Here is a 23,443-nt window from a genome sequence, read left to right on the forward strand (position 1 = left end):
TATACAAAAGTTAACTCAAAATGGATCAAAGATCTAAACATTAGGTCTAAGACCATAAAACAGTTAGAGGAAAATGTAGGGAAATATCTTATAAATCTTATAATTGGAGGCGGTTTTATAGACCTTACACCCAAAGCAAGAGCACTGAAGAAATAAATAAATGGGAACTCCTCAAAATTGAACACTTCTGCGCATCAAAGAGCTTCGTCAAGAAAGTAAAAAGACAGTCTACACAATGGGAGACAATATTTGGAAACGACATATCAGATGTGGTAGTTAGATTCAGTTGTCAACTTGGCCAGGTGAAGGCACCTAGTTCTGTTGCTGTGGACTTGAGCCAACGGTACGTGAACCTCATCTGTTGCTAATTACATCTGCAGTTGGCTAGGAGGCATGCCTACTGCAATGCATGTTTGACTTAACTGGCTGGTGCTTAAATGAGAGAGCACAACGTAGCACAGTGTAAGCAGCTCGGCATTCCTCATCTCAGCACTTGCAGCTCAGCCTTGGCCCTTGGAGATGCAGAAAGAAGTCACCTAGGGGAAAGTTGCTGGAACCCAGAGGCCTGAGAGAAGGCTGGCAGAGACCATCCTGTGCCTTCCCACGTAAGAAAGAACCTCAGTGGAAAGTTAGCTGCCTTTCCCCTGAAGAACTAACAAAACAAATCCCCTTTTATTAAAAGCCAATCCGTTTCTGGTGTGTTGCATTCCGGCAGCTAGCAAACTAGAACATCAGATAAAGGTCTAGTATCCAGAATTTATAAAGAGATTGTTTAACTCAACAACAAAGAGACAGCCAATCCAATTACAAAATGCGAAAAAGACTTGAACAGACACTTCTCAGAAGAAGAAATACAAATGGCCAAAAGGCACATGAAATGATGCTCAACTTCCCTGGCCATTAGAGAAATGCAAATCAAAACCACAATGAGATATCATCTCACACCCACCAGAATGGCCATTATCAACAAAACAGAAAATGACAAGTGCTGGAGAGGATGTGGAGAAAGAGGCACACTTATTCACTGTTGGTGGGAATGTCAAATGGTGCAACCACTGTGGAAAGCAGTTTGGCGGTTCCTCAAAAAGCTGAATATTGAATTGCCATATGATCTGGCAATACCACTGCTAGTTATCTACTCAAAGGGCATAAGAGCAAAGAAACACAAACGGACATTTGTACATTATATGTAGCATTATTTACAATTGCAAAGAGATGGAAACAACCAAAATGTCCATTAACAGACGAGTGGCTAAACAAACTGTGGTATATATATATATACAATGGAATATTATGCAGCTGTAAGACAGAATAAAGTTATGACGCATATAACAACATGGATGGACCTTGAGGACATTATGCTGAGTGAGATTACCCAAAAACAAAGGGACAAATACTGTATGGTCTCACTGATATGAACTGACATTAGCGAATACAGTTGGAATATTTCGTTGGTAACAGAGACCATCAGGAGATAGAAATAGGGTAAGATATTGGGTAAGTGGAGCTGAAGGGATACAGATTGTGCATCAGGACTGAATATGAAAACTCAGAAATGGACTGCACAATACTACCTAAGTGTAATACAATTATGTTAAAACACTGAATGAAGCTGCATGTGAGAATGATAGAGGGAGGAGGGCTGGGGACATATATGAAATCAGAAAGAAAGATAGATGTTAAAGATTGAGATGGTATAATCTAGGAATGCCTAGAGTATATAATAATAGTGACTAAATGCACAAATTTTAAAAATGTTTGTGCATGAGGAAGTACAAAGGAATGTCATTACTGCAGGGTGCTGAAAATAGATGTTAATATTTTAAAATGTCACCTTATGTGTGAGACTAAAGCAAAAAATGTTTATTTGGTACAAAATTTATATTCTGACTAGAGCATTTCCTAATATAACTTATGTAGATAGCTTGATTGAACACCATAAGTACTTGGAATCTCAGGTAGGACATGAGATTTTGTTGGTTTGTCCAGAGTGATGCCCTGATGAATCCCAGAGTGATTCGATCAGTGTGTGGAAAAGTATTTGCAAAGTCTCCTTTGGGGAATGGTGAGAACGGGGAGAAATTCAACTTCCCCAACTTGAATTCTCGATACTCTCACAAGCAGTGTGGACAACCAAAGCTATAGGCAGAGCCCCCAGTCTTGGGGTTTGTTCATATGAAACTTAACCCCACAAAGGATAGGTCAAGTCTACTCAAAATTTAGGCCTAAGAGTCACCCCCAAGAGAGCCTCTTTTGTTGCTCAGATGTGGCCTCTCTCTCCAGCCAACATGACAAGCAGTCTCACCACACTCCCCCTCTCTGCGTGGGACATGACTCCCAGGGGGTGTGGACCTTCCTGGCAGCGTGGGACAGAAATCCTAGAATGAGCTGAGACTCAGCATCAACAGATTGAGAAAACCTTCTCGACCAAAAGGGGGAAGAGTGAAATGAGACAAAGTATTAATGGCTGAGAGATTCCAGAGTTGAGAGGTTATCCTGGAGGTTATTCTTACGCATTAAGTAGATATCACCTTGTTATTCAAGATGTAATGGAGAGGCTGGAGGGAACTGCCTGAAAATGTAGAGCTGTGTTCCAGTAGCCATGTTTCTTGAGGATGATTGAACAATGATATAGCTTCATAATGTGACTGTGTGATTGTGAAAACCTTGTGTCTGATGCTCCTTTTATCTACCTTGTCAACAGACAAGTAAAACATATGGAATAAAAATAAATAATAGGGGGAACAAATGTTAAAATAAATTTAGTTTCAAATGCTAGTGATCAATGAAAGCGAGCGGTAAGGGGTATGTAATCTTTTTTTTTTCTGTTTTCGTTTTATTTCTTTTTCTGAATTGATGCAAATGTTCTAAGAAATGATGAATATGCAACTAAGTGATGATATTGTGAATTACTGATTATATATGTAGAACAGAATGATCACATGTTAATGTTTTTGTTCGTTTGTTGTTAAATTTTTTTTAATAAATAAATTAATTAAAAAAAAATTAGGCCTAATAGTCACCCCTAGAGAATCTCTTTTGTTGCTCAGATGTGGCCTCTCTCTCTCAGCCAACACGACAAGCAAATTCACTACCCTCCCCCTCTCTACATGGGACATGACTCCCAGGGGTGTAAACCTTCCTGGCAACATGGGAGAGAAATTCTAGAATGAGCTAGGACTCAACATGAAGGGATTGAGAAAACCTTCTTGACCAAAAAGGGAAAGAAAAAATTAGACAAAATAAAGTGTCAATGGTTAAGAGATTGCAAAAAAAAATTAGACAAAATAAAGTGTCAATGGTTAAGAGATTGCAAAAAATGGTTAACAGATTGCAGTCGAGAGGTTATCCTGGAGGTTATTCTTACGCATTATATAGATCTCACCTTTGTAGTTAAGTTATATTGGAGAGGCTGGAGGCAAGTGGCTGAAGACATAGAGCTGTGTTCCAGTAGTCATATTTCTTGAAGATGATTGTATAATAACATAGCTTTCGCAATGTGACTGTGTGATTGTGTGAAACCTGGTGTCTGATGCTCCTTTTTCTATGGTATGGACAAATGAGTAAAACATATGGATTAAAAATAAATAAATAATGGGGGAATAAATGTTAAAATAAATTTAGTAGATTGAAATGCTAGTGATCAATGAAAGGGAGTGATAAGGGGCATACAAAATAATAGGGGAAACAAAAGCTAAAATATATTGGGTGGACGGAAATACTAGCATGAATGAGAGGGAGGGGAAAAGGGAATGGTATGTATGAGTTTTTTCTTTTTATTTCTTTTCTTGAATTGATGCAAATGTTCTAAGAAATGATCATGGCTATATTCCAAGAATGGAATGATCGTATGGTAAGAATGTTTGTGTTTGTATGTTGTTATGTTTAAAGAAAAAAAATTGTTTTTTAAATTATGAAGAGAAACATAAGGTAAAATATCATGGAAGCCAAGAGAAGAGTATAGGCGGGAGAGAAGTGTGGAGGGTAATAGAGGAATCTGGTAATTATGTCGTTTAACAGAGCAAGTTCATTAGGATGGGGAGGGGGAGGGATGGGGAACAGATCACATCGTGTTAAGTAGCAAGGAGTTGGTAGGATACTGAAGACAGAGCTATAAAGGGGAACGAAAATGCCTTATCTTCTGCAATGTTCTAAAACATTAAAAGTTGTTATCTTTATATGGTAGTATTTTTAGTTACTGTGCTTCCTGTATTTCTACATGTTCTATACTAAATGTGAATTACTCTGGCAACAATAGAATTGTAAAGAATTATTGGGTAAATTCTATTAATCTTTTATATGCCAGACAAGCCACTTTGTACGTTATATGGATTATTTTAGATAATCCACATGACAACCCTATGAAGCATTATTTTTGTTTTATAGATAAGGATACTTTTACATATTAGACTAGCTTTTCTTTTTAAAATTAACCATTTTTCTATATAAAATCTCTAAAAATATATCAAACTTCCTTGGTTCTTTACTATGCTAGACATACTGAAGCTTTTTTTAATCTGATGCTTCAAAGTCTTCCTTGTAAGTATGAATCACCATATGTTCCATATGTACAATCATTTTTTTTTTTGTTATTTTTGCTGTCCTTTAGCTTCAAGTCTATGCTTCTGAGTCTATTTTATAAAGCTAGGGGTTCTAAAGTCACTAATGCAATCAGAAGCAAAAGCGGTGAGAACATGTGTAAACTGAGTCAATACATTCTACAGTCTTTCCAACTGAGTGCTTTGTGATTTAAACCCCCCATTTTTTTGGCCTACTTTTAGATTATCTCTAAAAGAGGTGAAGCTGGAGAAAGAGTAAATGGGTGAAATTAATGTACATTCCAGTAATCAAATTAGCAGTAAAACAAAAGCAGAATAATCAGGGATAGAAACATTAATGAATGAATAAATTTTACTTGAAGGTGAAAACATCTGAAAAGCCTGATCCTATTGGATTTTATTCACTGTTCCACCCATACATTTCTCTAAGATACAAAAGGTAAAAACTAATAGGCTCATTTAGTAGGAAAGCCCCAGATCATACACCTTCCCCCAAACACTCGAAGACCAATTACCCTCTTTTTAAAGATGAACTTAGACAGTAAACTGATGGTCATCAAATTCAAACTTCATGGACTCTTAGTCATATCACTACAGATCTAGATGTCTGATTTCCTGGAAGATGCACAATAGAAAATTATTTACAAGGCATTTAGCTGTGGATCAACAAAAGATAATATTGTGGGTCACTAAATCCAGGCCTCTGTTTCTTTCAGCTGCCTCTTGTTTGTAAGGCTCCAGAAGCCTTGAAAAGAGCCAGGACAGAACCAACAGGTCACGGCTAGATAAAATCAAGAGAAAACCAGAGGTCAGGACCATGAGAAAACGTCTTTCCTTTTCCCACAGGAGTGAGTCTACCTCTGAAACCATTTCTAAAATTCAAATTTGGTAAACATTTAAAGAAGAGTTTTTATTCCCCATCCTTCAATGCAAAATTTTCAGATGGTGGGAAAAATAATCCTCTAATGACCAAAAGAAGATTAAAGCAATCAAATGTACTTTAAGACCATCCCCTGCCACTTATTTCATTTACAGACATGGAATATGCTGGAGTGGCTTAAGGTAAATACCCCTTCCCTTACTCCATCCCCCACCAAAGTATTATTTTAAAATTCAGTATGCAAATTTTTTAACTTTAATTTATTTTGTATTATCAAACCAAAACAACATACAAACACGAACATTCTTAACATACAAATATTCCATGTATGGTGTTCAATCAGTGGCTTACAATATCATCACATAGTAGTATATTCATCACCATGATCATTTTTTAGAAGTATGTTAATGTTTTAAATTATTTAAAATACTGCTAAAGAATGCTTTGCTTATGTTGGCGAGAAACTGTTGCAAGATAATGTCAAAGCATTAAAAATAGTCAAATAAAATAGAAAATCTATGTGAAGGTAAGTAGCAACCTGAAAATGAGCTAATTTAAGGTCAGCATATGAGAGGTCTGATGATGTCAAAGCAGGAAACGCTCAGAATAAGTTAGAAAGGTGGAAAAGTCTAAAGGATGAAACCTAGTGACTGGCCAAAGGACCATTTTTAATTTAATCTTTTGTGCAACAAGGTTTTGTGCGAGCCTTTTCAGGTCCATTGTTTCCCTGCAGTCTGACTGAGAAGCTCCTTGGTGTGGCCAGCCAGGGTGGCTACACTGCCCCCCACCCCATCCCTTCTATACAATACCCCCCCATATAATTATTCAGAGAAGAGGCCAGCAGTACAGGCTGCTGTGACACCTGGGTCATGGCCTCTGACATAGAATCTGGGGCCAGCCCAAGTCAGGTCCAGCACCAGAGGAGCAGGAAAAATGAAAAGGGGGATGGGTGGGAAAAGGAACGTAGAATGAAATACCATTCTTTAAAATGTTATTTAACTTTGGTGAAACCACAAATCCCACCAGAACAATTTCTAGCCTTCAGGTTTTCCAAATACTGTAAGACTGTGTGTTTTTTCACTTGAAAGCATAATGGGATTGGGGAGGACGTTTCTTCTAAGAGGGATTCTTAGTCTTGTATCGTCACATGTTAGAAAGGGAAAAGTTAATTCACGATAGCTAAAATGATGCCCTATGTGAATGGGCTAGTATGCTGATTTTAAAACAGAGATTTTAACTAAAACAATGTACATTTTACTTTAAGCTTAGATTAAATTCTTTCTCCTTTTGTTTATAACGACTTTTGTAAGGTCTTGGGAAGCAAATATTTTTTACTTTACTTGCATTACAAATTTAAAGTTTTATTTAATGATCAATGTGCTAAAATATTACAAATCTTTTCAGCGATAATATATATATACTATAAAGTATAAACCAGAATGGCAGATGGAGTGGACAGTCCTTTGCTCCCCCCAGCTTTTCCCTGTGTATTCTGTAACAGCTCTCTATGGAAACTGATGGCAGAGGATGTCTAAACCTGAAATGACTAGTCCCTTTTGTCCTGCTCCCCTGAAGGGCCTTAGTAAAAACAACACCTCTCACTCCCAGTAAAAACATCTCCCCCTCCTACTGAGCCCAGGATAATTTAGAAGAAAGTTCTTTGTATGAGACATTTGAGAATCAGTTTATCGTATTGACAATCTCTATTATAAATACCTCCCCCAAACCACTAGGATTGTTTGCAAAACCCAGAAGCATAAGGCTTTTCCAATGCTACTATGCCCACTAACATTTTGATCATGTTATTTCTTTCTTTGATCATGTAATTTCATCTTTATACAATGTATTGGGCTTTCAAGACTTTTTTTTTTAAGTATTTTTCATTTTTGTCAAACGCATTACTTGAGGCTGTCTGCATCAGAAACATTTGGAATTGAAGATTTCTACTTGAACATTGGTATGGGTGAATCAGATGTACATCTGAACACAGAAAAACGAAAGTGATTTGGAGGCTCCTACAAACATTTTTTTTTTTTTGTCTTTTATGTTATTTTCTTATGAGAAGTCTTTCATTTGGGAAACTCAATGGAGGAAAGACACCTCATTGGTCCAATTTCATAAGGTGAGGGAGCACTGTCTCTGAGTCTCTCCCAGTTGCACCACCACTTAATGGAATTATGCTGAGGGCTGATATTTCCTTTAGGGAGGGGAGGGGAAAAAGAAAGAGCAGCAGCTTAATTGTCCCCAAATTTATGACAGCTAAACTGAACAGCAATAAGATTGTGTCCACATATATGTTATGGAATAATTTAAAAGTGAACCAAAAAAGTGAAAGCTGATTAGAAGAAAAGAAGTTTAACAGCAAAAGTATATTAGAATTGGAGTTGGGGGTAGGGGCGGATATAGTACAGTCTTAATGGACAACTCAGAGGCTACAAAATTTACAAATGAAGATTACTTCAAGTCATTACACAAGAAAATGAAATAAATTCCTTAAATTATGCCACTATTTCTATCAACAGCACTTCTTACCCCAAAAACATCCAAAGTGGAATACATGACTTATGCTACTGTACTTGGCATAGTGTAAGTAACTGCTGTCTGCCAACACCCACACACCGTCTCACGTACATCATTACCTCGCAAACAGTATTTTTATACACTGACAGAGAGAGCCTATTCATGACTGACCAACTTCCCCTGAAGCTACGAAATAAATTTCCTTCCAAGAACTAACATTTCTCAGTTTCACTGTCATGGGCTTTCCATGCCATTTTGACCCTTTTCTGAGGCAACACGAAAATACCATCTATCATCTCCTGAACCACGGCGACTTGGTCGGAGGTGCACAGTTTCATTGCAAAACCATCTGTGGTTTGAGGACCACCCCTCCAAATCCCAACGCTAGGCAGTTAAGAGCACGTTTACAAGATGGGAAAGACGCAGGTAGACAGCGTGAAACCAATCTTAAATTTCTTCTCAAGTAGGAAAGCAAGCTGGTGACTATCAGCTCCATCAGTCATAGTGATAAAACCATGACTGTGGTATTTATTTCTACTCTGAAACTCACAAGAACCATGATGATGTTGTAACAACTTATTTAAACTTTGCTGAATGTATCACTCTAAAATCAATTTCAGTGTTGGAGATGAGAGTATTCTGGGAGTTCTTTGATACAAGCAGGTGCAGGTCATTAATGGATTAATTAGCTACAAACACTATTCAAATTCTATGTGAACCTTACATTTTTCAGATATTGGAAGACACTGAAGATTTTTTGGTCAGTGGAAGGCACTTAGAATATCTCAAAATGGTTTTCAACACATATGAGAGAGAGTCTCAAACAGTTTGAGTTTTTAGAATTAAGCCAAAAGAACATCCAGGTAAAGCCAATATTTAACAGAAAATCTGAGGTTTCCTACATTCAATCTGAAATAGTGTTATAAACATCAGTTTAGAAACATTTCATGGATAAAATGGAAAAAAAAATTAGTTGTTCAAGGAAATACTTTCAGTTGCGGGTATTTTGTATTATTCACCCAAATACAGTTACTAATTAGTTTCCTCAAGTGGGTTTTAATGGTAAGGGCTACAATAAAGTATGAATAAGAAACTGATTTCTTGTGTCTTCATTTCTTAGTAGGTAAAATCATATTACAACGTATGCCAATTGATAAAACTTTTAAATATCCCCAAAGATCTAGAGAACTGTTTTTCATAAGCTATTATTTTAGAAATGCTGTTATTTTAACCATGGGCATAATCACTACACAATCATTATCTAATTTAGTTGGATCAAAATAAAGTACACGGACTTTTAACCTTTTAAAATTACTTTTTAAACATTCTGATGCGGTTGCTTTATGTCCTGTTCTCTCATTTATGTGTACGCATAAATGTACATACTTACACACACTTTTTCTTTAATCGTGACAATACTTCACACTTCAATACTCAAACATGTTTTCTTTGAGAACAAAGCTGTCCTCCTATATAATCCCCTGCAAAGTCACAATACTCATTATTATTACATCCAATAATTTAACAATAGCACGATTTTATCTAATATACAGTCCATATTTAAATTTTCCAAATTGGTCCAATAATATACTTTAAAGCTGTTTTATCTCCATCCAAAAGCCAAATGAGGATCACACATTGCACTTTTGTGTCTCCTTTAATCTAAATCTGTTTCCTCTTGTTTTTTAATTTTTTTCATTCTCTCTCCTTTATTGTCTTTTCCTGTGATGACATTTTAAAGAATCCAGTCCAGTTTTGTAGAATGCCCCACAACCTGAATTTATCCGATTGTTTCATCATTATTAGATACAAGCTAAACAATCTGAGTAAGAATATTGCACAGGTTCGATTATGATCTTAGTGCAGTTTATTTTTATTAAGAGATATAAGGATTAAATCCACTGCTTTTGTGAGGGTAGATTTGTTCAATTGCTTGGTAAAGAGGAATATTATAGTTTCAAAAGCTTTCCTAACCCTAATTTTCTTAGTAGCACATTTTATCTCTCTCTATTTATATAAATGGTTTTATTAGTCTCTCGTCTGATAGTGAGTACAGAAAGAAGAGGACAATACTATGTTTTTAGCCTTCTTGTAAGATTTCTAGAAATATCTTGAGTTTTTTTATATAAACAATGCAGATGAATTTTTTTTCCTTTTTCCTTTTTCCAATTCCCATGAGTCACACTGGAATGCTAATTTGTAACATGTGCACAGCAGGGGAACAGTATATACCCAGAATCAGGCCCACACAAGGGTGTGAATGAGCAACATGCAACAGAGAATTAATGTGATTAAAACAATCACTGTAATTTCCCAGAGTGGGGATGTGGGGGGGAAAACAGGCCTTTTAAAAGAATGTCTACCTACTTCTTGAAATTTTCAGAGCTTTTAAATGTAGTTTCTATAGTTTCATGGGTTAGAATTCAGGCCCATCTGCCATGATTTTTCTTCTGAGAACAAAGGTCATTTTATGAAAAGGATGGAATATAACTATTCCACAAAGAAAACCACACCAAAAACCGTGATACTTCGTCATCCAGATGGAGGGAGGTGAAAGTTCAAAAAAATTGTTTCGTTTCCACCACTAATATCTCTAGGTCATCCAAAACTCCATAAATTGTTAAATAATCCTAGAAACCACAGGAATCTTCTTTCCTTACTATCTTAAGTCACTGCCAGGCATAACTTGGCACTTAAGTCACTACCAGGCAATACACAGATCAACAGAGAATTGCAAACAATTTTGGCACATCGAGTTTTCCTATAGGTACTGTATTTCAGGAGTGTAATTGGTATATTACAATATTCTAATTATTAAAATATACTGGTATTCAATAGCTAACAGTATTTGCATTTTGCTTTAGTTGCAAGGAAGTGAATAACCAAATTTATGGGCCATTTCTAGCAACTGTACAGGGCCTTATGGCATATAAAAAAAGAAGCCATAATCCTGGTTTTGTCTGATCTCCCTACCTTTATCTTTTTTTTTTTTTTTTTGCATGGGCAGGCACCAGGGATCGAATCTCTATTTATCTTTGGCCTGATTTCTTTATCCAGATATATTCAGTTAAAAAAATACTTCGGGCCCGGTGGTTCAGCAGGCAGAGTTCTTGCCTACCATGCCGGTGACCCAGGTTCCTTTCCCGGTGTCTGCCCATGCAAAAAAAAAAAAACCACTTCACTGTTTTTTTTCCTCGGTATGACCAAACAGATGTTTATTATAGAAAACTTGAAAAATTCAGACTAGCAGAAAGAAGAAATAAAAATGAAATATCTTTAATGCTGACACTCACAGATAAATGGTGCTAACATTTGGGTATATATTTTTTCATTCTCTTCGCTATCCATATACACACTGTGGAATGTGCCCCAGAAATACATGTTCTTAATTTTAATCCATTCCTGTGGGTATGTATCTATGGTAAACAGGACCCTTTGATAGTTACTTCAATTTAGGGGTGCCTAACTGAATGAGGGTGGGTCTTCATCTTATTACTGCAGGCCTTACAGAGGCCACAGACGGCGAAGCCAGAAGCAAGAAGCTGGAAGTCAGTGGAACCCAGAAGAAAGGGGAGAAGACGCCTCCATGTATACTGCCATGTCATGGCAAAGCCAAGGACCAAGAATCTCAGGCAGCCAGTCCCCGAACAACACCACAGTATTCAGGGAGAAAGCACGTCCTTGCTGATGCCTCAATTTTGGAATTCTCTTAGCCCCCAGATTATGAGTCAATATATTCCTGTTATCAAACCAACCTATTGTATGGTTATTTGTTTTAGCAGCCAGGAAACTGACACACACACATTTAAAATACTTCCGTATTTTGTAACCTGCTTTTCCACTTAATACATTATGAACAACTATTCATATTATGTCAATAAGCTTCCAAAGCAGCCCTTTCAATAGCTACATCCTTGTGATTAGATGTTTTGCATATTATTACTTTCTTATGAAAAGTCTCTATTAATGGAATTGCTGGGTAAAAAGTACGCATATTATAAATCCTCTTGCTGTTTTTTTCCTTTATCCCTAGAAAATCTGAATATCAATTTACAGTCCCACCATTTGTATGAGTGCTTTAACTCCCCAAACGCTTACCAACACTGGGTATTATCTTATCTACTTGTTTTTAATTTTGTTGAGTTCTGTGTTTCTGTATGAAGTCACTTCAAATCTTTCTTAGAAGGAAGGAGTAGATAAATAAATTTGAAATAATGACTCTAGTTAGATATACTTACATTACCTACCAGGAAGGATGTATAAACTGCCGTAATCAGGCACAAGGAGCTGCCTACAACCAGCTGTCTGCATAGGATTCATAAGTTATCACCATATCCTGCCATTCTGAGAAAGCTAAGCCGAAGCAACTGTTCTAGTTTCTATGATAAACCAAGGTAAGTGTCAACAGAGTCAACTATCTTGGCTAGTTTGAGGTCTTCACTTACAGCAGTCCAAATTTTCTGGGTTTTATGTTAAGTTCTATAACATTTCAAACCTCTCAAAATGAAAGTGAAAAATATGCACAATTTAAATAAAGTACGCTAAGATTAAATTAGAGATCACGTCAGCTTATCCAAACCAACTGAGAAATCGACTGATAATAAAACTGATAAAACAGATAAACAGGAAGATGCACCAGTACTTAGCCTGTTTTGATCATTCTCTGATCATAGCTTATGCCATGACTCTTTCTTTCATCACCCCATCAGGATCCTTCACCTAATTAGCTCCTATTATCTTTCAGATCTCAACTCAGTATCAGCTCCTCAGGGAAACCTGTCCTGACCCACAGGCCCTCAAACTATTTAGTTTCCTTCTATGTGTCCATCGCAGCACTAACTGGAGTTTTTAATTATAATTTACACAACGATCTGATTAATGTCTATCTCTTCTTCTAAACTGTAAAGCTCATAACTGGCCACTTAGAATACCTGACTCAATACTTCAGAGCAGTAGTCTCAAAATTTTTTACAGCACCCTCTGTTAATAATTTTTTTCTAGCATGCACACCCAAAATATATATATATATACTTTGATTTATTTATAACACATACATGTGTGACTGTTCTAATATATTTTGTACATTATAAAACATTCAAAAATATTTTAAAGGCTCCAATACAAAATATTTTCCTCTAGTAATGGACCATCTTGCAGCTGCCTGTATTCCACGGAGTGTGTAAGTAGTACAAAGCTTAACATTTCATTTATATTAAGTTTTTTAAGAACAAAGTTTAAAACAAAAGAAAAACCATTAAGTATAATTACTGCTCTATAGCAAAAAAAACTGTTTTCTGTCCACCCTGAAGTTTCTTTCATGTGCTAATGGTTGGTATTTAAAAACCTCTTTTCCTTTAACTTACTTAAATCTTTAAGGACCTCACACATCTAAAGATTCTTTACATTCACCAGCAACATCCAAAGCAGTCTGAGGTTGACATGCAGTGTGATTAATGGACAGTATTGACTTAATTTCCTTCAACAAGAGTTTTCCCTTCTCTAAAGAGATGTCTGTAATTCATGCCTTAAGCATTTTGTCATGCTAACAGAGTTTTACAAAGAGGGGAATGAAAAGATCACTGAAACTTTTCCTGCACTCATAAAAATACCATTTGAAAGTTTTGGCCTGCAAAACAATCAAGATTAAGGAAACATTATTTTTATTTGTCACCATTTTAATGAGGTTTTATTAGCACATATAGAAAGGAAGAAGAAAACAAAACAGTAAAACCAATTTCATAAATAAACTTCAATATATAAATACAAAGTGCTATAGAAAACACTGGGATATTTTAAAAGACAGACACATAAAAAGTTAAAGATTTAGTAGAAAGCTATTAATTAAGTAACTGTTAAATAGATGTGAGGATTAGACAATAAACTACAAAAATTTCTTCAAATATCTTAAACTTGAAATGTCATCTGGAACCAAGTTATACCAAGTTTCTGGAGAAAATAATGGGAGTAATGTTTTCATGTGCTCTTTATGCTTTCTATCTGAAGGAAAACTTTATTTCTCAACAAATTAAGAGATAAGGAACTGGTGGTTTCCACTCACACATCTCTCAATCTGCCCATCTGGGGGGGGGGGGTAAGTTTTCTGTATTGCTTTGCCTAAAGGAGACAAAGCCTATCCAGATATTTCAAATGGGAATTCAATTTCAAAGAGGCAGCAGAAGGGGATATTTGCTAAGGGGAGTGAGGGAAACAGGAAAAAAGAAAGATGTCCTGGGTATGCCCTGACTCTAACTACCTCTAACACCAGACCACAAACTTCAGTGCCATCAGATGCCCAAGCTGGAAATATATCACAATCGGCATTTCACTTCATGAACCAGTAAAAACCAGTCTGTTGAAATGATAGGACTTCTTTATTCTGCTTATTTTCTTCATCTCCCCAGGGACCTTACTTTATTTGGGGAGCATTTCAGTCAGGCCTGTGAAGTTAGGCTCTGCCAGTACTGTAAATCTTTTCCAGAACCAAAGGTCAAAGGGTTATCTATGCTATTTAGTTTCAGGGTAGAGGATTTTCTTTTTTTTTTTTTTCTCACAAGAAAACAAAACGTATGCATATGAATAAAAGCAAGCTAATTTAGGCACTAAAGAAGTTCCAATCCTACAGATGAGCTGCTTTCTCAAGGAAACCCCTATAATATCACCTTTTCAGTCATTCTACAAAGAGAAACCAGATGCAAGTGAGCACACCCCCCCATCATTATCTGAGAGAATTTTCCACACAGCTGCTAAAGCAGTAAAGCCACTTCAAACCTACCAAAGGGATGCTCATTTAGACAAATGAATCCATTTTGTTCCTGTAAAAAACACAATTTTGCTTTATCCTTTAAAGAAAAAAAGAGTAGCTATATATCATTTATGTTCATATAGCATACCTCATTTAGTCACAAGACAAATGTTTTTCACAGAATTAGAGCATTTTGAAAGGTGATGACTATTCAAGATTAAGATTAAGAAAGTCCAGGGAAAAAACATCAAAATGTTTTCCCAATTAATTTCTTGGGTTTGATTTTTTTTTGAAAGTTGAATGTTGTTATTTTTTGAAGATGAATAAATTGCTTAAGAAAATATAGACATGTATTACTGTCTACTGTCCCTATCTCCATATTTATTTTCTTAAACTATGAAGCAATATTGCTGTGTATAATATTCCATCCCGTACTTTACCATTAATATAATTCCAATATAGTACCATCTATGGTACAAGATTAAAAGACACTTCTCTCAGGAGGTATTATCATTTTAATGCTTTTTGCTGTTCTCTGAATTTATGACACAGAAACGAAAATTATTTCAGCACTGCTACTATATTCAACTGGTCTACAAAGTAAATGTTTAGAATTGTACCAAATTAAGGAAAATAGAAATATAACCACCTTACCATATTATATGGACAGAATTCCACTTTGCAGAGGTCTATGAAGAGATTTTTTGGAAATCTCTGAAACTCCTAACTTAGAAAATGAGAATGCTCAAAGTTTCACATAGTAAGAACAACGTCAGTGAGAGTTGTTGGATGTGCCCCTCTTTCCTGAAAATGATCGAACTTTCTTTGTTTTACAGAAATGCTGACAGCAGTTTCTTTTGCTCAAGTCTTTGCCAGTTCCTTTCAAGGGCTAAGCCAGAAAGATGGCAGGTCCTGTGGAGCAGGATGGCATCAGTATGCAGCCAGACACATGCCAACGATTACCACCTCAGATCTGCTGAAATCTAAACCCTAAATCTAAATCTAAATCTATACTCAGCTGACATAGACATCTCCACCCCCAACCTTCCCAACCCAACCCAATCCACACTGAACTCAACATCTCCCACATCCCTATATCTCTCCTTCTTCCTGAAAGCCCTACTCTAGTTAAAAAGTACTATGGTGAGGGCCACGGGGGCTCAGCAGGCAGAGTTCTCACCTGCCACGCCAGAGACCCGGTGTTCGATTCCTGGTACCTGCCTATGCAAAAAAAAAAAAAAAAAAAAGTACCATCCACATTTCAGGTGGTGTATATATGGTGGGTACACAACAAAAAAAACAACCTAGAACTGTAGAACATAGGGAACCCTAATGAAAACTATGGACTATAGCTAACAGAACATCATAATGTTCTGTTAGAACATGATACTAATGTATACAAATAATACAATAATATAATCAAGCACAAAGAAAGGTACCACACTAATGCAAAATGTTAGAAATGGGGGCGGGTATATGGGGACTCTGTATGTACTGCACGATCTTTCTGCAAATCTACAGCTTCACTCTCCCTCCAAAAAATGTAAGTAATTAGGCTGCAGCACCTAATTTATGCAGTACCACCCTTACTCTCAGGGAATATGGAGAGAGGAGAAAATACAGCATGAATAGCGAATAAAAAAAGGTACCATCCACCCAGAGCTCTGAGTGCCATTCTAACTTCTTCCTCTCCCTAAGTATTCTAACTTTTTTACTATATTAACATTTACCATGTATCAATTTACTATATAACAATGCATTGGGCTAAGGGTTCCACATGTACTAGCACATTTAATCCTCAACACAATCCTAGGATGTACGTACTATTATGATTCTCATTTTACAGGAAATCGAGGTTCAGGGAGGTACAGTGTCTTGACCAGGAATACACTCTAGTGGGTAAAGAGTTGAAGTTCAAACCCTGGTGTTCTGATCTCAGAACCCTCGGTCTTCTCACTTAAAATTTAAATCATCATTTAAATTTACATATATTAAAATTAACTTTTTGGGCATATGGTTCTATTTAACACGTTTAGATTTATGTAACTACCACTACTATCAGGATAGAGAACAATTTTGTCATATGCTGTCCTTTAATGCTGCCCCCACCCCAACTGGGGGGAACCACTGACTTTTTTCTATCCCTCTAGTTTTATCTTTTTGAGAATGTCATATAAATGAAGTCATATAGAATGGAAGCTTTTTGAGACTGGTTTCTTTCACTCAGCACAAAACCACTGAAATTTATCCATGAACTGCTGTGAAAATCAATACAGTTCATTGCTTGTTGTTGCTGAGGAGTCTTCTACCATATTGTTGAGTTTGTTTATCCAGTCATCTGCTACAGGATATTTGGGTTGTTTCCAATTTTTGGTAACTGTGAATAGGGTTGCTATAAAATTTGGCAGGCTTTTATATAATTGTAAGTTTTCATTTTTTTACAGCAAATATGTAGAATGGGATTGCTGGGTCATATGGTACAGGTATATTTAACTTTATAAGAAAGTGCTAAATTGTTTCCAGAGTGACTCTACCATACTGCATTCCCATTAGTAATGCATGAGTTCAGGCGTTCTGTATCCTTGCTGGCTCTTGATATTCACAAGTTTTGTTATTATTGTTCTTAAAATTTTAACCATTCTAACAAGTAAACAGTGGTAGCTTACTGGAGTTTTAATTTTTTAATTTGCATTTCTCTAAAGGTTAATGATGTTGACATCTTTTCACAGAGCCCTCAATCTTAATCCCTCACCCCAAGGTTTTCTATCAGGCCCACATTTAATCAGTCAAATCCTACTTATTCTAAGCCTGAAACAACATTCAAATATGCCTACCCCTACCCTGAATGAACCACTGACTCCACTTACACTCTCATCATTTCATTATTATTTCAACAACCATCTTGCTGATCTCCTGTCTTTAGTAACCCCCTCCCTGGCCCCACACTCACTCAATGCATTCCCTAAATTTATCACCTAAAACATCATTACCAACTATCTTTCTAAAGCAAGCTATGCCATTTGGCCACTTGAAAACTTCTGTTAGCTTTGCATTGCTCATATAGTAGGACAAAGTTCAAACTCTTTATCAGGATACACAGAGCCCTTAAAATACAGGCCCTAATTAACTCTGTGAGTTTATCCTCTGTGTCTTTTGTCCACATTATATTTTAACCATAGCAAACCATTGTTTTTGTACATTTTAAACTCTTACGATTGGGATAATTTTATTACATTTCTCTATGAGGGAAACCATTCTTCATCACATAGTGAAATTAGTCATTTATCTTCAGTGTTTCCAGAAACTCAGAGAATACCTTATTTTCAACTTTTAGCATGTTTTCCTGTGAACACTGGTAAGTCATCCAGGTTAAGCTTTAAACACCTTGAAGGCATGCCTGCTAGCTTATGTTCATTTTCCATGTGTCCAATACAGTGCCTTGTACGGAAGACAGGCATTCAATAAATACACACACTTTTTTTTTATTAAAAAGAACTGAAATGAAAATAAACCTAAGTTAAAATTCATAATTAAAATAAATTTTGATTAAAAATGTGAAATAAGATACAGCTGGTAGCAACAGCAATCTTACGTTATTAAACCAAGTAGCTTTATATAGAGTGCTGAGACACACAAGCGTGCGCACACACACACATACACAAACAGCACCTACCCTAAAACTAGAATGTTTACCTTTCTAACTGGTACCACCCCTGAGGTAGGAGTTAGGTGAAGAAATCACAGAAGACATGTTGTGGAGATGGTTTCAATTTTTCAGTCATTTTATAGTGGATAACAGAAGCCCGTTGTCAGAAATCCCTAAATTGATTTCATCTTCTGATTTGGAAGACCGAGGAGCTTCTGTGTCATAAGTCTCTTAACAGGGGCCCAAGAGACCAACCAAGAAAGCATAGGAGCCTCTTTATCTTAGACTTACTGAGTTCCCTAAACAAGGCACTCTGCATTTACAGGGGACTGTGGACAGCTTTGTAAACAGCATTGTAGCTCTAAGAGCCCATCATAAAACTCAAGGACAGCAGTTAAGTGGGCTCAAAATATTCTCTCTTCTGAATGACTACTAAATGCCTGTGGATTCAAAGAACAATTTAGGTTATGGATTTATGGAATCCATGTCTATATCTCCTTAATTTTCCTGTTTATAACGGAGAAAAAAATGAAAAATTTTTTTTTACTCTCTTCATGACGGTGACTATGAGTAATAGGATTTTTTTTTTAAGTAGAAGCTCCATTTCTTTAGAGCTAATGATTCGTCTTTTTTTTGAGCTACTGATTTTTAAATTTTTCAAGAATCAGAGTTTTAATTTAGGTTGAATATTAATCAGATTGGCTATTTTCAGATACTACAGAATTTTTTGAAAAAAATTCAAACATTTTTTTTCTCTTGGCAAATTATGAAAAAAAATGAGTATTTCCTCGTGTCTGTGTTAAAGTTTCAACATATTTTGGCTTGTTAACTGAATAAACATAGCACAACAACTTAAACCGAGTGAAAAAAGTGAAATAGTATTTTTCAAATGTTCCCTTTGTTTTGCTATAATTTGTACTCCTATTTTTCCAGTCACTTTTCTGGTCTACATAGTGGTGGCCTCCAAAAAATTCCTTTAAGAAGTCTACCGATTTCAGCTAAATGAATTTATTTTGCTACTCTTTGAAAAGAATGAATGAAAGACTACAGTCAGACACTATTCAGAGGGATTGCTTCTACTAAAAACAGAAAGTAACTGGCAAAGCAGGAAGGCATGAAGAGAAGCAGAACAGGTGAGGGAGGCCCCTACAGATCTTGCCTATGGTAAACGAAAGCAACAATGTTAATGGAAGTTTATACCCACCCTCAGATGAACTGCTAAAAAAACACATGCTAAGTGATTTCATAGAAATAAATGCTGATTTATGAAGTCAAATCTAATCTGGACAGAATGCTTAATGATGTTTATATTGTTAGTCATATGCTAGCTTAGAATAGGAGAATCCTAACATCTACAATGATATCTGAACTGGTAGTTGGTATCAAGGTACCAGATAATCTTAAGTCAATTTACAGACTAAAAGTCAGTATGGAAAGAGTATACTTGAAACTAATCATGAATAGGAGGATTTGGTTATAAAATATAGTGTATCTTAAGACTCCATCTGAAGGGGTCCAGTCAGAAAGTTGCAAAACAACCTCATTATAAGGATTTTCATCTGTAGGATGTTTCCAAAGATTTTCTGAGAGTTTTCTAAGGCTTCCCTGTACAACTGGGATGAGGGAATACATAGTCTGAAAAGACTCTGGCTTGCCACAAAACCTGATTTCCGTATTTCATAAATTCGGTGATTCTAATTCTTCTCAAAACAAATTCATTAATATGGTGGGGTTCATATCATAGCCTCTCCAATAAAAGCTGCCTCTTCTATGCCACAAAATCTTGTGCTGCCTCAAGTAAAGGACAGGTTAGAATTCCCTCCAGCTAAATCAAGTTGGCTTACCAGGAGTAACTTTTTATTTTCTTTCTTGAGATCTATAATCACACAGCCAAATCTTATTCTAATGATGGTAACAGATAATACCCAGAAATCTGACTTCATTTTACCGTACTTCCATACAAACTAGCCAAGGGAGTTCAAAATTACATTATTAATTAAGAACTGTTTCTTCTGACTCTTAAACATGTACCTCTAGCATTATCCAACTTTGGCTAATTTTTTTTTGGGGGGGGGGGGGATGCATGGTCTGGGAATCGAACCCGGGTCTCTCGCATGGAATGGGAACATTCTACCACTGAACCACCTGTGTACCCAACTTCGGATATCTTAAAAAAAAAAAAAAAAATCTGTGAGTTTTAAGGGTGTGAAAATGACCCATAACCATTGCCAATGATTTTTAAGTATTTCCTATTTTTGTGATTGGGGCTAAATCTCATGCTTGCTAATCATGAGAAATTTAGTAAAATAGCACAAGTTCTTCATGGAAAATAAAAGCTAAAGATGATCTATTTATAAAAAAACCAGTGTCCTAAATTCTGAATTAACAACAGCATCATCAAAAAAATCTTCCCCATCTATGTGATGATGTTAAGAATTACTGATTGCATATGTAGAATGGTATGGTTTCTAAATGTTAGGTTAATTTCTTTTTTTTTTCCGTTAATTAATAAAAAAATTCAAAATAAAAAAAAAGAATTACCCTAAAAAAAAAAAAAATCTTCCCTCTACATCCCATTATCTAAAGACTGAACAATACAGAATGGTTTCTGACAGCTTATGAAAACAGTCCCTTTGCAATTATAAACTCTAAATTTAAAATTCAAAGCCAATTTCTGAAATAGACAAAAGAGAGGAACAAATTATTTCAGTCTCTTATCAGAGGACACAAGTATGTTATTAATTTTGCTTCAGTTTATTGTGTGATAAATGCAACAAATAGTTTAATATCTTACAACTGAAGTAAACACTGGATGTGCCAAGAGGAAAAATATCCAACTGAAAATAATCACTACTCACATGCAAAAACTTGACACAAACCTCAAACCACAATTTAGAACAAATCAAGTAAACATAATAAATCACAAACATAGTGCTTTCTTTCCAATCTACCCCAAGTAAATCACTTCTAATTGAAATCAAAATATATATTTAAAAATCATTAAATGTGAACAAGCTAGCGACATCAAAATACTTCCATTGCTATGCCAATATGTATATTAAACACTTAAAGAAGAGTATCTTTTTTAAGAATCTTCTTAGTCTCTTTAAAAAACAAAGCACTGTATGTTGCAGAGAACTGAGCTCTGATGTTTTAAAGTAAAATGTTCTAAAATAACTTTCATTATTAAGCACAATTTAGTTAATCAGAAGTTTGGGGTAAAATTGGAGAAGTCAGTCAAATATCTTTTGTTTTAAGCAGAGGTTATATCTGGTATGTCTATTTATCTAGTACTACAATACCTTACTTAGAAAAATACTCAACATATTTGTTAAATTAATTGAACTATACAAATTCATTCATTGTTTTCTTTCTTGTAGAAATGAGTAACTGTGTGTTATCACCAAGGGGATTGTCTCAGTACCATACTTTTTTACTGGAAACTCAATCACCAGATGTAGAAACAAAAGGATGTGAATTCAGGCATCAGAAGGGATTAGTATGAAAATGAAATTTTGAGGTATCAGTTTGCTACTCAAATTGACACTGAGTCAACAAAAAGAAGCATTTAAATTTCATTTCCAAGTCCATTTAGTAAATCTAGTTCCAGTTAGTCTTTCTCTAATGTGCAACAGCTCAGTGAAAGCAAGTGTTCACCATGCAAACCACAGATAGGATTTCCTTAACCTGCTGCCCTCTAGACACATCACTCTCTGTTAAACAGGCAACTACTGCCAGATGCTCTTGCTAGAAATGGTCACAGATGGTCAGCTATCCGGTTAAAAGAACATACTTCTCACCCAATATTCAATAGTAAGAAGGAAAGAGGTGAGAGCTGTTAACACTTCCCTGCTTAGCGGGTTAAATGGATTCGCTTGCTATAAGCTTGGTTAGATCCCAACATTGGCTTTCTAGAAAAGGACAACTAAACCCTAAGGATCTCAAGATTAAAAGGCAACTTAAAGATTATCTAGTCAACAGCTGCACAACACCTGAATCCACACAACTGCATCCCTGGTAGTTAGCCATCAGCTCTGGACTTGGCAACCCCAGGGGTACAGAACCTGATGTCTAAAAAGAAAGCACCTACATCTATGATGGAGCCCTCTTATCCTGAACTGCAATTAGTCTAACCACTGAGTTAAGTTCCATAGTCAGAAAACACGGAATTATTTTAAAAGATCTGGAATGTCAACTATAACAAAATAATTCCCTACTTTATGTGTTATAAAGTGATTTCAAACTTAGTTATCCCGATATACTTACATCTTTACAACATAAAAACAAAAGCATTAGAATCCTTGATTTATTTTTAAAACAACAGAGGAAAAAAAAGGTTTATAGTTTTGAAAGCTGTTACTCATAAATTAGAAAATAATTCAACAATGATAAAAAGATCTTCCTCTTTATATGTATCTGTAGAAAATTTAAAATAAAAAAATCATTTTAATTGCAAAGTTTTAATAAAATGTTACTCAACTTTTCACAAGCGCCAATTTTGTTTTTTTCTAATAAATTACTCATCTGTTTAGAATAAGCTACCGTAATACATATCCAAGAAGAGCTTTCTATGAATCTATTTTTGTACCTTCTATATATTTAATTTTCTTGACAATGAGGAAATTGAAGTACTGAGCTTGATCTATTATTTTTCACCAACAATTGTCCCAAATCATGTTTCTTATCTGACACTGAGTAGAATTTTCTTGAATAAATGACATGGATACGGAAAGGGAAAGTACATTGAGATGTCATGGCTAGAAATAAATGTTACTGATTTTGTTAACCTGGAACATAGGTAACTTCTCTTCATGGCTTATAAAGCCACGTTACAGAGATCGACAGTGAAATTTATGTAACTTAACACCATTTAAAATATAAAAATGATATATGATTATAAGCAAAATTCCATCTTGGGAAACAATGGTAAGGAACTGGAGGTCTGGAATTGTGCGTCCCTGCTTCTGAAAACATTGATTCCCACCGCTGCTTCTCACTGCACAGGGATTCGAGTCGCAACGCTGCTCTCACAGCTGGTACTAGTGTGAGGCCAGGGCAGTAAACGGAGCAGTCCAGGTGGGACCACCGTGCCTCTC

General features: G+C 35.8%; 1 protein-coding gene across 1 annotated transcript in view; it reads right to left on the reverse strand.

Moving 5' to 3' along the window:
• The window catches only part of PRTG (protogenin), a 124,479-nt gene that overhangs the window by 28,834 nt on the left and 72,202 nt on the right, over positions 1 to 23,443 (reverse strand). The gene's annotated exons all lie outside the window — the stretch shown is intronic.

The sequence above is a fragment of the Tamandua tetradactyla genome, chromosome 14, assembly GCF_023851605.1.
Source record: "Tamandua tetradactyla isolate mTamTet1 chromosome 14, mTamTet1.pri, whole genome shotgun sequence".
NCBI classification, from domain to species: Eukaryota; Metazoa; Chordata; class Mammalia; order Pilosa; family Myrmecophagidae; genus Tamandua; species Tamandua tetradactyla.